We start from the raw sequence: 15,902 nt of genomic DNA, 5'->3' as shown, positions 1-15,902 counted from the left end.
TGGGTCACTTCACAAGCGGTGAAGCAGGTCTATAGGTGTCTGTCTTTCTCCCACTCTATCTTGCTCTTCCCTCTCAATTTCTCTTTGTCCTATCAAAAAAAAAAAGATATATTGTAAGGGCTGGACAATGACACACCCCAATAGAATGTACACATTAATTACCATGTTCAAAGACGCAGGTGCAAGTTCCAGGTCCCCACTTACAGGGGGATAGAGGGAGTTTCACAAGTGGAGCCATGCTGCAGATACCTCTCCTTCTTTCTCCCTATCTGCCACTTCCCTCTTGATTTTTCTATGTAAAGATAAGGAAATATGGGGGAAAGAAGGAAGGAAGAAAAGAAGGGGAAAATGAAATAGTTAAAATAATGACTTGTGATGAGAAATGAAAGCAGACAACAATACTGCCCTTCACAAATTTCCAGAAGCATAATTCTCCATCTTTCCCAGATGAACTACAATTTGGGATTGGGATCATTTCCATAAACTGTGGTTTGGGTTACCGTTTAGAATTTTATGAAGATTACTTAACTTGTGAGGCAAATAATTCATATGTAGTTACCCAGTTATGCTTAATCACTACAGAACCTTCAATCTTTCAGCCATACTTGAACTATATAACCCTTTGCATTTTCACTGATCATATAATCACCTTTAACTTGAGTAGACAGGAATTGATTAATAAGCTTAACTACACAATATGGCTATAATTAAAATGGTTCCAAAAATCTATATTTTAATTCTTCTATTAAATTAAAAAACAGTAGACTAAAAGCTTGTCTTCTTAAATGTTATCATCTAAAATCTGTATTGTTGAATGTTAGGTGGCAGGATATTAAACAGTTATCCCTCACTTCTTTCAGATCCTATTTCCATGGTAACTTTACACAATGTGGGTATATGACTTCTTGGTACACAAAATATAATATGTAGCTAATAGAAGAGAATATATAATTGGGGCATCTTGTTAATCGTTTTTCCAAAAGCTAGTACTAATGATTCTGAGGTGATAAACAAGGACCACTAGTTCCTGAGTTCAATACTTTGTCCTCACTTGTACATTGCATTGATTAAGTGTGTCTTATTACATCAAGATTGCCAAGATACACTTCTATGCAAAAGGTATTTCTGGCCACCAACAGGAGAAGAAAGTCTTTTAGCTTTCAAAAGCACTGACATGATACATATTCACTGGTACTTAAGATTTGAAGCAAAGAATTCAGTATCCTAGGGTAGAGATGACAGTTGGTGGAAGCCTGCTGATGCCTATCACAAGAATGTAAGAGATTAGGGAGACCAAGTGGTGGTACAGCTGGTTCAGCGCACACATTACAATTTACAAGGACCTGGGTTCAAGCCCGGGTCTTCACTTTCAAGGGGGCAGACTTCACAAGTGGTAAAGCAGCATGGCAAATTAGTGTTTCCCTCTCTCTCTTTTCACCCCCTCTTCCCTCTCAATTTCTCTATGTTTCTACCCAAAATAAAAAAAAATAATAAAATATTTTTTAAAAGAAGGTAAGAGATCAAACTTCTGTGACAACAGCAGTCTTGTAAATCACCACTTATACCAATAAAATGATTTAGTTAAAAGAAAAAAAAGATCTGCAACTGTATGCCTATTCCATAGCCTTAGTTGAATATTTGAAAACTTTAACCTCTATCTGTGATTAAAGATAATGTGAGGGGTTGTTTGTTTGTTTTTGCTGTATACCCAACCTGGATGACTTTTGTCTGCACCTTTATATGAACACCCATACTTGATTAACCTAGGTAACTTGTCTCCTCTAGTTTACACTTCTCATTTATGTCACTAGAATAATTTGATTCTAAGATCTTTCATCAGTCCACATAATTCACTCAGAAGCTCCCACAAGTCAATTAGAAAATGTATTTCTAATCTAACTTTATATTGGAAAACTCTGTTATAACTAGATTTTAAAAAGCAGGCAAAGTGTGGGGGGAAGGCAAATCTGGGACATAAATGAAGGTGTCAGTATTCACCCCTCATAAAAAGTTTCACAAGGGCAATTTTCACCTTCAGGGCTATCTCCAAATCAGAATGAAAGCTGTTTTAGTATTAACTTGAGATCCTCTCAATGCACCAAATAGCATATCATAATTACATATATGCCCACAGAGACATTAGTTGATCCCAAACCTGAAATCATCCTAACTGCACTTCAGAGTTTGTAAGGTAATGAATTTTCACATTGCCCATGCAGGTTGGAAGCAGAGTTTAGTTATGAAAGTCAAACACATTTGATTTATCTACCAGTTTTCCCAAAAGAATAATAATTTTGACCAAAAGCATGTGTCGTAGGCTAGACAGGAAAAAGAGAGCACTTGGAACTATAAACAAGCTCCAGGTATAAAGTGTCAGCTAAATCTGATGGGTTGCAGTCCAGCTCGGTAGGAAGAATACAGACAACAGATGGCAAAGCAAGTAAGCATTTGGCCTGCTGACTGTTCAACACAATGCAAAGAAGGTGCCTCTCCAGGAAGCACTCAAAAACTCAGCAGAGCAAAGGATAAATCTGTCACAAAGTTCTGTCCCAACAACAACAGAGCAAGTGCTTAGAAAGAATTATTCAGCTTTAGATGGACTTTGCATCAAGTTAGATGACAAAGTCAGGATTTGGGCACCTGAAAAAACATAGAGGAACAAATAAGCAAACTGTGAACCTGAAGAAAGATTTGAAATAGACACTAGTCTAATAAACTGACTTTTCCATCACATGCTTAAGCACTTCAAACGCCTCTTGACTCAAATCAGACTTGACTCTAGAATCAGAACAAGCCCCAGTGAGTGTGTTGGTGATGCCAGCTATTACTTGAGTACAGGGGCAGGGATTTGAGAACTGAGAATAAGATAGGTATTTCTAGGTCCTGTACTCCTAGCCGATCAGATTTGGGACTGAATTTTTAAAATATTGTTAATATAAGCTATATAGATCTTTGAAAAGTTCAGTAATTGGGGTGACTTTCAAGTATCTATGTTACAATCAAGTACTTAGGAAGGAATCAGGAGTTATTCAATTGACTTGCCTAGAAACATCTTTTTAATTTTTTTAGTTATCTTTATTTATTTATTGGATAAAGACAGCAGAAAATCGAGAAGGAAGGGAGAGATAGAGAGGGAAAAAGACAGAGAGACACCTGCAGCCCTGCTTCACCACTCAGAAAGCTTTCCCCCTGCACTTGCAACAGTGAACCAGTACTTCAGGAGTCTTTCTCTTTTCCACCCTCCCGCACCCCTGTCTCCTCTCTCCTACTAAATATCTCTTTGTCCGAGTTTTCTCTGGTTCTTAACATGGAATCTGGGATCAAGATGAATGCAAGTCTTTTGTTAATTGTCTTGTCTACGTGACTTGTTTTCCTGTTGATGAAATCAGAAGCTGTTAAAACATGTGGATGGTGTCTTAGTACTGCCAGTCTGTTGTTATGGCTCAGGGAATCAAGGTTATCTCCCTCCTCCATTGACTCTTTCACTATATAGCCACTATGTAGCCATTCCCTGTTCTTGGCACAACTTCCATGTGTTTCCTCAATTAAGATCATTATTATTTTGAAAACACATAGTCAGGGTAGGTTCACCCTCAAAAAAATCAACTTTGTAGAACATTCAAAAAGCTCATCTCTGCATTTCTTGCTCCTTCATGAGTATGACTAAGAACTTCTAGATCAATTACCTAATGATCGTTTCCACAGAAAACTAGTATTGCTAGTGATGTTTCTGCTTCATCAAAGTCTGCGTTAGTACCTTAGTATACCCATCTCAATTACATGCCCTCTTATTTCTTTTCTCATTCTTTTGGAGGCCATCTCCCTATATGAGATATGATAATTCAAGGTCTAAAAGCTTGAAAATTATTTGGATATTACTAATTAGATGTACAATTTTAATTTAAAATCTAAGATTGAAATGACAATGTCAATAGCATGCTCCAAATATATTTATACAAATATTTTGTACTATATATTCCATAGGGTTTTATTTCTATGGATAAGTTAAAACTGATTGTTATAATTTCAGTAGCCTTACCTACTTCTAACAAATACCCCAGCAGATTTTAGGCAGAAAAATAGCAATATGCTACATCACCATTTTGCACCTAATTTCTACTCTCTATTGGCAATCATTTTTCACTTTTCAGGTTGGTCTTCTTGTTTGGCTCCATATTTCTTTTACATATACTTATACAGCTATGTTTTAGAATTTTCAATTTTGCTTTGTTTATATTCCAAGTTATTTATACTCGCTTTCCACCCCCATGTTATAAGATAAAATTAATGGGGCTGATTCTAGCAACATTTATGCTTGAGTTTTATGTAACTTGCAATCAAAAACAGTCTTAAGAGGAACATGATGACAAACACTAGACAGGATATTCCAATTTCTGTTTCCTTTAACAAGTAGCCCGCTCTATCCATTCAAAACTCATATAGTATTTTGTTATTCGGTGAAGAGTTCATTACGATCATTATTAACACACACACACACACACACACACACACACACACACACACTACTACATAATTTGCATTCTGTTCTCCCACAAAAGCACAGACACATATTCCTCACTGCTTTCCCCTCTTTATGCTAAAATTGTTAATAACTTGTCTGAGTGCACAACAACTAAATAGTGTAGTGAATTGTCATCAAATATGCTATTATTATGTATAACTGTTAAGGACTTTGAAAATATTTCAGTGCACATTTATAGAGCTGGATTCTTTTTTAAAATATTTTTTATAATTATTTTATTTAGTAAGCCTTTCTTGTTATTGATGTATTTATTGTTAGATAAGGCAAAGAGAAATGGAGAGAGGAGGGGAAGACAAAGAGGGGGAGAGAAAGATAGATACTTGCAGACCTGCTTCACTGCCTGTGAAGTGACTACCCTGCAGGTGGGAAGCTGGTTGCTGGAACCAGATCTTTACGCCAGTCCTTGCGCTGTGTGCACTTAACCCGCTGTGCTACTGCCTGACTCCCCAATAGAGTTGAATTCTTTGGAGTTCCTTATTCCCATGCTTCCTAGTACTTTGTCTTATACCTCAAACTGCTTGATAGGTTCTTCATAAGTCTATCACTCCATCAAGAGTCTCAAATGGGGCACAGGTGGAAAGACAGCACACTTGCTAAAGTGCAGGCCTTGCCATTACACAATCTTGATTTGAGCTTAAGCACCACATGTGAGGTTCTATAATAGCAGCAGTGGCACATATGCTGACATATGCTGTGTTCCATCTTTGTCTCTCCCCCCTCTCACACCCCTCACCTCTTAGTGCAAAACTTGTTCAAGAATGGTGATGTCACACATACACATGACCCAAGATCTGAAAAAAATACCTCAAGTGTGAAATTTTCTGAGAAGATAGTCTCTTTAGAGCTCCATGATCTTGAAAGAGGGTGAAAAAGTCCATGTGCTATTTGAATCTATTCCTGTCCACATAATTCTAACGTTTCCCATTAACCTAGTCCAGGTGTCAGTTGTAGTTTTAATTATCTTACCATAAGTTTTCTACTAGACCTGTGAGTCAAGGATAATAAGATTTATATATCTTGGGGTGGCGCAGTGGTATGCTTAGTTAAGTGCACACATTACAAAGTGCACGTGCCTGAGTTCGAGCCCCTGCTCCCTACCTGCAGGGGGTCCACTTCACAAGCAGTGAAGCAGGTCTTCAGCCCTCTTTCTCTCCATCTCTGTATTTGTCCATCCTCTACAATTTCTCTCTGTCCTGTCTAATAAAATTAAGAAGGCAACAAAAAGGCTATTGGGAGAAGTGAATTCATAGTGAAGGCACCAAACCTCAGCAACAATCCTGGTGGCATAATAAATAAATAGACAAATAAGGTTAACACATCTCAAATTTATAGCTGAACGGATGCCACAGGCTACTAAAACTGGCTTTTCACATACTTTAAACTCCCAATTCAAAAATCATTTAATTTTTTTGCCTCCAGGCTTATTGCTGGGGTTTGTTCCCTGCAATACAAATCCACTGCTCCTGAAGGCCATTTTTCCCATTTTGTTTTCCTTGCTGTTGTTATAGCTGTTGTTGGATAGAACAGAGAGAAGTCAAGAGAGGAAGAGAAGATAGAGAGAGGGAGAGACAGATAGACACCTGCAGATCTGCTTCACTACTTGTGAAGCACCCTCCCCCCTTGCAGGCAAGGAGGAAGGGTCTCAAACCAGGATCCTTACACTGGTCCTTGCACTTAGTGCCATGTGCACCAAAAATCATTTAAACACCTGCAACTTTTCTTGAAATGGCATCCTTGTTAAAAAAAAAATCATAATTTGACTATCATTTCACTCAACCTTATTCTTATTCTGAGGCTTCTCTGTTTCCACTATCCACTATATAAAATCTCTGACTAAATCCCACATGAATCACATCTTCTAAATCCCTCACAGATTTCTTAAATCCTTTCTAGTTCACTGCTAATATCTTGACTGAGACCCTGGCAGTTTTTCTACTAAAAGACTTAGGTCTTCTGACTGCTTCTACTTCTGCTTCACTTAGCAGCAGTCAAAGAGAGATTCAACAATGAGTATAAATCTGATCATACAACATTCCTGCTTAACAGTCTTTGAGGAGACTTGGGAAATAAATAGTTATCCTAGACTCAACTGAGAGAAGTCATGTAATGTGAGATATCAATTCACCACTAGCACTTAAATTTTCCTAGCAAAGTTGGTGTGGTGGAGCAGTGGATAAAATTTCTAGGCCACTGGACCACTGCTTTCTTACTGTATATATGTCAGATGGGGGTGGGGGATGCCATTTCAAGAAATAACTGTGGTCTAGTACTATTGAAATTGTTGAATCCTAGTAAAGTATACAGTTATATCATGAGGCTTCCTTATTGATTACTGGGATATTATTCCAATCTTAAGACAAGGTTGTATATGCTCACAGTTAATAGGTTTAGATGCTGACAACTGAGATTGAGGTTTTGGCTATTGTTACACCTTTGGGACAAGGACCACATCAATTATAGGTTTTTACTCCTTAGGAGATTTCTGTCACTCAGATTTATTTCAAAATAATGCCTCCCACCCCCCCACACACACACCCTATTGTTAAAGGAAGCCCACCATTCTTTCACATACCTCTCCACTTTTTACTCTAGAAATACACATTGAGGATCCAGGTGGTAGCACACCTGATTAAGCACCCACAATATCATGCTCAAGGACCCAGGTTTAAGCCGCTGGTCCCTACCTATAGAAGGAAAGCTTCACAGTGGTGAAGCAGCACTGCAGGTGTCTCTCTGTCTCTTTTCCTCTCTACCTCCTCCTCCCCTCTCAATTTTTCTCTATATATACTGAATAAATAAATAACATAACATAATTTTTAAAAAGAAATACACAATGAAGTTTTCCACTCATGCAGTTATGCATCCCACCTGGTTATATTATTTGGATAGTGTGGATAAAATATATTCATATTGGGCAAATAATCAAACAAGCATGAAGCAGAATGAAAGAAAACATACAGAAAAAAATACTGATGACATGCATATATCCATACCCATGGAAGAGACCCAGTGGTTCTGAGAAGTCATGAACGTGCTCCTAGGCACAGATTTAAAAAGCCTTTTAGCATAATAGTTTAGGGAAGAAGAAAGAAAGGGTCACTGAAGATAATATAAGTTCCACACCATCTTTGGAAGGAAGGTCGCTGAAGTATATGGCATCATCTAATTGCCAGATATCTCATATGCTTGGTCTAGGGGACACTGCATAAGATGATGTTTGATCCTCTCCATAAACAAAACTTTTTTCTACATTTAAAACTAACTTATAATTTATGTCCAAGGGTTCCTCATGAAATTAATAATTTTGCTGAAAACCTATATAGCTGGTAGCAGGTTTTTGCTCCACTACAATAGGAATTTACATATGGGGGAATGATTCACAAATGCCTTGGAGTTACCTAATGAACTAACTAACTCTCTCTCTCTCTCTGTCTCTGTCTCTCTCACACACACATAAACACACACATGTGTGCCCCAATTAGACATTACTTTAAAGTGAATTTTGACTCTGCTTGGATTATTTTCTTAACACATAATAAAAGATGTTCACTCAGTAACTTTAGTATAAGGATTTATTATTATCTTCTTTCACCTTTGTTAAACTAGTCTTTTTAAAAATTTTCTTTATTGGGGGATTGATGACTTACAGTCAACAATCAATATAATAGTTTGTACATGCATAACATTTCCCAGTTTTCCACATAATAATACAACCCCCACTAAGTCCTCCTCTGCCATCCTGTTCCAGGACCTGAACCTCACCCCCAACCACGAGAGTCTTTTACTTTGGTGCAATACACCAGCTCCAGTCCAGATTCTGCTTAGTGTTTTCTATTCTGATCTTGTTTTTCAACTTTGGCCTATGAGTGAGATAATCCCATATTTACATCCTTCTGTTTCTGACTTATCTCACTGAACATAATTTCTTCAGCTCCACCTCAGATGGGCTGAAAATGGTGAAATCGCTACCTGCTCAGCCACTCATCTGTCATTGAATACCTGTGTTGCTTCCAGGTTTTGGCTATTACTAATTGTGCTGCTATGAAAATAGGTATACACAAATCTTTTTGGATGGGTGTGCTTGGGTTCCTTAGGATATATCCCCAGGAGAGGAATTGCAGGATAGGTCCATTTCTAGCCTTCTGAGAGTTCCTCAAACTGCTTTTCACAAGGGGTGGACTAAAATACATTTCTGCCAGCAGTGAAGGAGGGTTCCTTTGCTCTCACAACCTCTCCAGCATTTGTTGCTGCTATCTTTTCTTATGTATGACATTCTCTCAGGAATGAAGTGATATCTTATTGTGGTCTTTATTTGCATTTCTCTGATAAGCAGTGACTTGGAGCATTTTTTCATGTTTGTCAATTTTTCAGATCTCTTCTATGGTGAATATTCTGTTCATATACTCTCCCCATTTTTGGATGGGGTCATTTTTTTTCTTGCTGAATTTGGTGAACTCTTTATATTTTGGTTATGAGCCTCTTGTCTGACATATAGCATGTAAAGGTCTTCTCCCATTCTTACACTGTTCTTATTTATAACAATTTCTACACAATCCTTCTCTTTCTTTATTATTTTTTCTCATAAATGATCCATCAAGCCAACAAAGTATTTCTTTTCATAATTGAGATTTAACATGAAATTAGACATTTCTCTTAGCCTTTGAAACATTTCCTTTCACATTACTGTCTGTTTAACTGTAAACTAAGAATAATATTCATACTTAAAATAACTTCAACCATTTTTAAATTAATGCCCAAAGAAAAATCTTTGCAAATTATATATAAATGAACAGCTAATATACTTAAAAAAGATTTCCCCAAGTCACAATTTAATTTTATTTCTATAATTATTTGTTCCACATTATATATCTTTATATAATTTATTTGAATTTTGATAAATTCTTAAAACCATCCAGTAAGGAGCAGAATACCTCTATGGTTTCTTTCTTTACAAATGTATGTGTTATTATAGCTAGAAAGAGGATAAAACTGGTATGTTGGGGAGGCAAAAATTGAAAAGAGGCTCTGGAAATTTAGGCATATTAGTTGGTGTTCGAAATTTTTAGAAACAATTTTACTGCTGAGCTGTTGATCATGGATTGACTTCAAGTTACCTATGATGCCTCAAAGTTGTATTTTAAATGGTGACTACTCACATGCAATTGTTTTTCTTGGGAATTTTGTGCATAGATGTCAAAGAATTAAAATAATGGTGTTATTATCACAGAAATCTGTAGTACAAGATACACATTTGAGAAGATGAAGGATAAGGAGATTTTGTTATCACAGAAATCTGTAATACAAGATACACTTTTGAGAAGAAGATGAAGGATATAGAGATTTCTTTTTTCACTTACATTTATATTATCATTTATACAACAACATTAATATGTATCTTTACAAAAAACTCTGCTTTAAATAGTTCTGCTTTAAAAATGACATAATTTCCATATTAAAGTCTAAATGGATTGGATGGATTCATTGTTTAAACTCACTCATGCTGAGAATACAATCATAAAAAACATATCTTTAAGAAAGTTGTAAAGCTTATTGTTCAAAAATCTGTACTACCCCCTCAGCATGCTTCACTTCAGACTATGTCCAGAGACTTCAGGTGTGGAATGTCAACCCTTCAGCTTCATTACTCAAGTGAGACCTTTCCTTTCATAGTATTCTTTAATTCCATTCCAGGTGGTTCACTTCCTAAGAAAGTCCCAAAACCTAGATATAGACCAGGTCCCATGAGATACAGCATATATTCACATGTATCCATAAATTAGGGCAAAAAAATACCTGAAAGAAAAATACACAATAGTCTGCTGTGAGTTAGTATAAAGTTTCTAAGGAAATAGTATCTAATTAGACTTAGATACGCTTCTCAGCTACTTATTACAATTCTCTCACTCACTCCAAAGCTAAACTTAGCAAAGCAAGGACTGCAAAAGCTGAATAAGGCCAAGAGACTGGCATACTCTAATGATGACTCTTTAGTCACTATCAGGCCACCCCATAAGCTGGGGCTGTATTCGGGGAGTCCTGATATTCCCAAACAGACATGATGGGCCTAGACCTCAAATAAACCCCTCTCTCCATTGTTAGCGGTCATCTCTATCAGGAATAATAAAATAGACCCCTTTGTGGGCCCCTCACAGGAACTTGCCCTCAGCTTGGATCAACAATGGTAGAGAATGTCCCATCCTCCAAAGGGAGGATGGACAACATACTCTGTGCTACACCTGAGGAAGGTGGGTCTATATTGGGGCAGCTTGGAATGTTGCTACCCATGACCACAGAATGTGAGCTCAGATCTACAGGGATGCAGAGGTAAAATAGGCTCCTAAGCTGAATATGGGCCCCAGACCAAATCAAATCAATGGTGTTTACAGCCAACAATATTTGTACACCTTTCCTATATTAGGGAGTTACTCTCTTCCCTGATCCAGCTTTCTAGTCCTTCTCCAGCCATGATGTCATCTCCCCAGACAATAACTTGGATCCACCTACATGTCAGATTTCAGGCTCAGGGGAAAAACAAACAAACAAACAAGCAAAACTAGTATAGCCACAGGCCCTTTGGAATATAACTAAAATATGCCTACTAGCTATCTACAAAATAGAGTACCCCCCAACTCTTCATCTGCACTATTCCAGCCTTTAGGTCCATGATTGCTTAACAATTGTTTGGCTTTGTATGTTAACTCTCTTTTCAGCCACCAGGTTCCAGATGCTAGCAGGATGCTGAACAGGCTTCCCTGGACAGACAACCCCACCAATGTGTCCTAGAGCTCGCTCTGATTCCCCAAAGTCCCACCCTACTAGGGAAAGTGAGAGGCAGACTGGGAGTATGGATCGACCAGTCAACGCCCATGTTCAGAGGGGAAGCAATTACAGAAGCCAGACCTTCTACCTTCTGCACCCTACAATGACCCTGGGTCCATACTCCCAGAAGGATAAAGAATAGGAAAGTTATCAGGGCAGGGAATGGGATATAGAGATCTGGTGGTGGGAATTGTGTGGAGTTGTACCCCTCTTATCCTATGGTTTTGTCAATGTTTCCTTTTTATAAAAAAAAAAAATCTGTACTAATGACCCAATATGATTCTTATGGTTTTCACTGTGAATTGTTAATTCTTTTTTTTCCTGTTCAAGGCTTAAAGTGACATGTACTTTAACTGGTATACATTAGTCTTTACATTTATAAATTTTGACACGCTTTATTATCCAATTGATATATACCACACCAAAGTTGTCACGACAGGCATTATTTTTCTCAATAGGCATTAGTAAAAATTTAAGTGACTTCTTCTCATGATCATAGAAAAAGGGTAGTATGAAATGAGTTTAAAACCAGAGTTCTAATATCAAGTCTAACCATTGTTTTGTTTTTTTTTTTCTCACTATAATCACTTTTTTCTTAGGTAGAGAAGACATGTATTATTGTTTCTAGGAGACACAGTTCCAAATATTTTATTAAGAAAATGACTTAAAATAGAGACACATCATTAGATAGTATCATAATGCAGTATAAATAAACCATAGCGACTTTGTGGGTTGAGAACCATAGCCAGTTGCCAGAGCCCTGAGATTAGACATGTCTCAGAGTAGAGAGAGAATAAAGACAGGCAGTCTCCACACTGTTGATCAGAAGAGGGCAGGTAGGATATACATAAGATATGCTGAGCTAGGACAGTGTCAAGTGTGAGTCTACCACTCTCAAGTTTCCAGAAGTATTTATTTGTAAAATTATACATTACATCAAAAAGGAATGAGGAAGATCAAGATTTTTTTTAAGTGAAACATACATCAGAAGTAAAATATCCATGCACAAATAACAGGTGGATCAGAATACATTTGTGAGAAGGAAAACATCAGAGTAAGGGTGCTTAAAACTGTCACTATTCATTATGTCAGGTACATTCTTTTTGTTTGTTTGTTTGCATTGGCAAGTCGATCCATACTCCCAGCCTATTTCTATCTTTCCCGAGTGGTAGTGGGTCAGGGCTCTGTTGGGGTTCCAGGGTACATTGGTGAGGCCATCTGCTCAGGGAGGTCACACTGACTTTATGGTAATATCTGCAGCTTGGTGGCTGCTAGGCTTTTATGGATCTTCCTTAAGCTATAGCCACAGTCCACAGCTCCCTCCCTCCAACACACATACACATTCTGTACCCTGATGTCATGCCAATCACAATAAAGAATTGAAGGAAAGCATGATTATCCAGGTAAATCAAACTTAATTGGACACAAAAACATGTTGGAGGGGATGGGAAGAGGGAGAGGTGGGGGAGAGTAGGGAACTCGTTTATAGGCTTAATGGTCACATGGTAGTCTGGGAAAAAAATCATCAGGTACATTCTTTTTTATGCCATAAGATATTTGGTTTATTCCAGTTATCCCATGCACAATCTCCAGACCATCAGGGCACCATCCAGGACTTTGCCTTAGACCTTGGCTTTGCAGCAGAGGACACAGCCTGAAAAATAGGCCCCATAGTATTATATAAGTCAAAGGAATGTAGCAGGTAGACAAACAACAAATAAACATATATTTTATAAGCACAGAGGCAAAAGATTTCTAATAACAATTATCAGGTTGTCTGGGATCATAAACTCCTTCAACAATGAATTTTAATTTTCCCCAAAATTGTTTTACCTATGTAAACTTCAAAGGACATGTGTACATGTATATGAAAATGCATGTGTATACACAGCGCTGATAAAAAGCTTTAAAATATCTACTTTCTTCTAGAATTATTGAGCACAAGTGGGGGTAGACAGCATAATAGTTATGCAAAGAGACTTTCATTCCTGAGGTTCCAAAGTCCCTGAACCACCATAAGCCAGAGCTGAGTAATGCTTTAGTTAAAAAAACAATAATAAGCTAGAATAGGTGGAATTATTGAGCACATTCTGTTTTATAATGAAAAAGGAGCATCTGATGATCAATTACCGAGCTAACTCACATTTCAGTGATGTGCAGTGAAACTATTGCACAATGAAGACTTCTTTGCTTTCTACACCAAATGCCTGCAGATGGAATTACAGTTATTTTTAAATTTCATCTCCCCTCTTACTGTTCTCAACACTAAGTGTCAAATCTTAATGTTTTGAAGCATCCTATCATTTTGAGTTTCTTCTATTTACCTACCTCATTTGCCTTAGCTATTAGATGGACTTCTAATAGCTTACAATAGTTAACTAAGGGAAACTCACATAAATGAACTTAAATTAATTACATGTATTTGGACTTCTTCTTCCTGGAGACTTGACGATAAAGTTTACAAGTTGTCATGTGATACAATTTTAAGCAATTCCTACTTGTGTAAGATTACATATGAAGCATTATTATTTTGCTAGATCATACATAGTTTGGGAATATAACAAGCAGAAAGAGTTACAAAGAACAACAAAGACCTATTATACTTTCTATGATTGATTTTATTTCATATTCTTCTTCATAGAATCCATTAATTCTTTTAGACATTAATGAAAATATACCTGCCTATTACTTCAGTCATTTGATCAAATCAGATAATTGTTGCTAACAGGGAGACCTAGAAGGATTTTCTACTTCAGTTCATATTCTGTCAGTATTTCACATAGCGGAGATTGGTAATATTCAGGGTTTTCCTAGTTGTCTAAAGATGATTCTTGCAGTATACTGTTTACTATATAGTAGAATGCATTTTATTTTTGGCTTAAGTAAAAATTTAAATCATGCAAGTTTGCCTTTGCTTTCTATTTTATATATGCATATCTGGTATTGGAAAGAATGATGAATATTTGTTATTAAATTTCTATAAAGTCTTGAGAGCCTTGTTTTGTCATGCACAAAGCCCAGGTTTGAGTCCCTCATATACCACATGGAACTACTACATAACTGGGGAAATATTTGGTGCTATGATATCTTTGTCATCTATCTAGTACATCTATCTGTGGTATCTATTTACTAACTATACCATCATCTCTCTCTATCTCTATTTTTATCTCTCTGTCTTTCCATCTCAAAAAACTGGCCCAGAGTGGTGAACTCCTGACAAGGATAAAATAAAAGCTTGCCAAAAAAATCTAGATAATAAATAATACAAGTTTTGATTTGAATGTTTTTATCCCTCTGAGAATATTTATGGTGATTACCAAAAGCAAACAAACTACTGAACTACTATCAACATATTTTCAAACACATTTAAACAATGTGTTGTTGATCCATAAATATCAAAGGAAATCAATTAACCATCATCTTACACTTTAATTAACATAAACAGTGCTTAAAAACAGTTATGCTTTCTCTGATCATAGCTTAAGATGAGTTCAATATTTAGAAAAGACAAAACCTTCAAAATATGGATATTTCTATGATGCTATAATTTATATGTGTTGAATTTAGATTGGGATCACTCTTTAAATTTATTGTTCTTCTAAAGAAATGATGAATTTCAGTATAGGCATATGCCAATAAAAGGAAATATGCAAACTTCTAAAGATAAGGTCAAGAATGAAGAAGAGACTTAGTTGATGCAAATGTAAGTGGTGTGTGTGTGTGTGTTACTAATACAGCATCCTGGGATAGTTTTGTATCAGGTTCTCAGTTGCCTGGATGGAATAGGGCTTATATCTATACATTAAGTGTGAGATAGATTTTACTCTGATCAGCTTCAGAAGTCATTGTCGGAATGCCATTAAATACTAATTGGCCTACTATGCAAATTAGTTTAGAAGTCAATGTGCTCCAACTGGGCCAAATCAAGATACAGACCAACTGAAAACTTCATTGATAATAATATGCTGAATTTCAACTATAGATGCTTTATCGCAAACTCCTTTGCTTTGCTTCCTGCTCAGGGGTAGGTTGGTTGAGGGCACAATGAATAACAGTTTCTCTCTCTTATAAACACACACACACACACACAGAGAGAGAGAAAGAGAGAGAGAGACTATCATGTATTCATCTATCAATCTCTGTATCTCTCTTTGTCTCATTCTAGTAAAATAGAAAAAAAAATGACCACAAAAAGAGTTGAATGGGGCAGGCACTGAGCTCCAGTAATTTGCATCTGTTCTATAGAATTTAAACAAGTGACATCCAAAAACAAATGTCCCCCCCCCCCTAAAAAAAAACTGGGCTTTCTTTCTTTCTGTATTGGCAGGGGAAATAAATTATAGCACAATTATTGACACATGGATACAACCTTCCATCTACCCGTGATAGATATCTACAAAACATTCTTGTTGCTAACTTCGGTCCTTTACCACCATAATGCACCAGGACCCCTGACCTCACCCCTACTACTGCCCTCCTATCCCCCTTTTTCTTCTCCCTTCCTAGATACAATCAGCCTTTTATTTATTTGTTTGTTTAT

The sequence above is a fragment of the Erinaceus europaeus genome, chromosome 5 (assembly GCF_950295315.1).
Source record: "Erinaceus europaeus chromosome 5, mEriEur2.1, whole genome shotgun sequence".
In the NCBI taxonomy this organism is placed as follows: Eukaryota; Metazoa; Chordata; class Mammalia; order Eulipotyphla; family Erinaceidae; genus Erinaceus; species Erinaceus europaeus.
The sequence above is the reverse complement of the archived record's forward strand: the minus strand, read 5'-3'. Positions refer to the sequence as shown.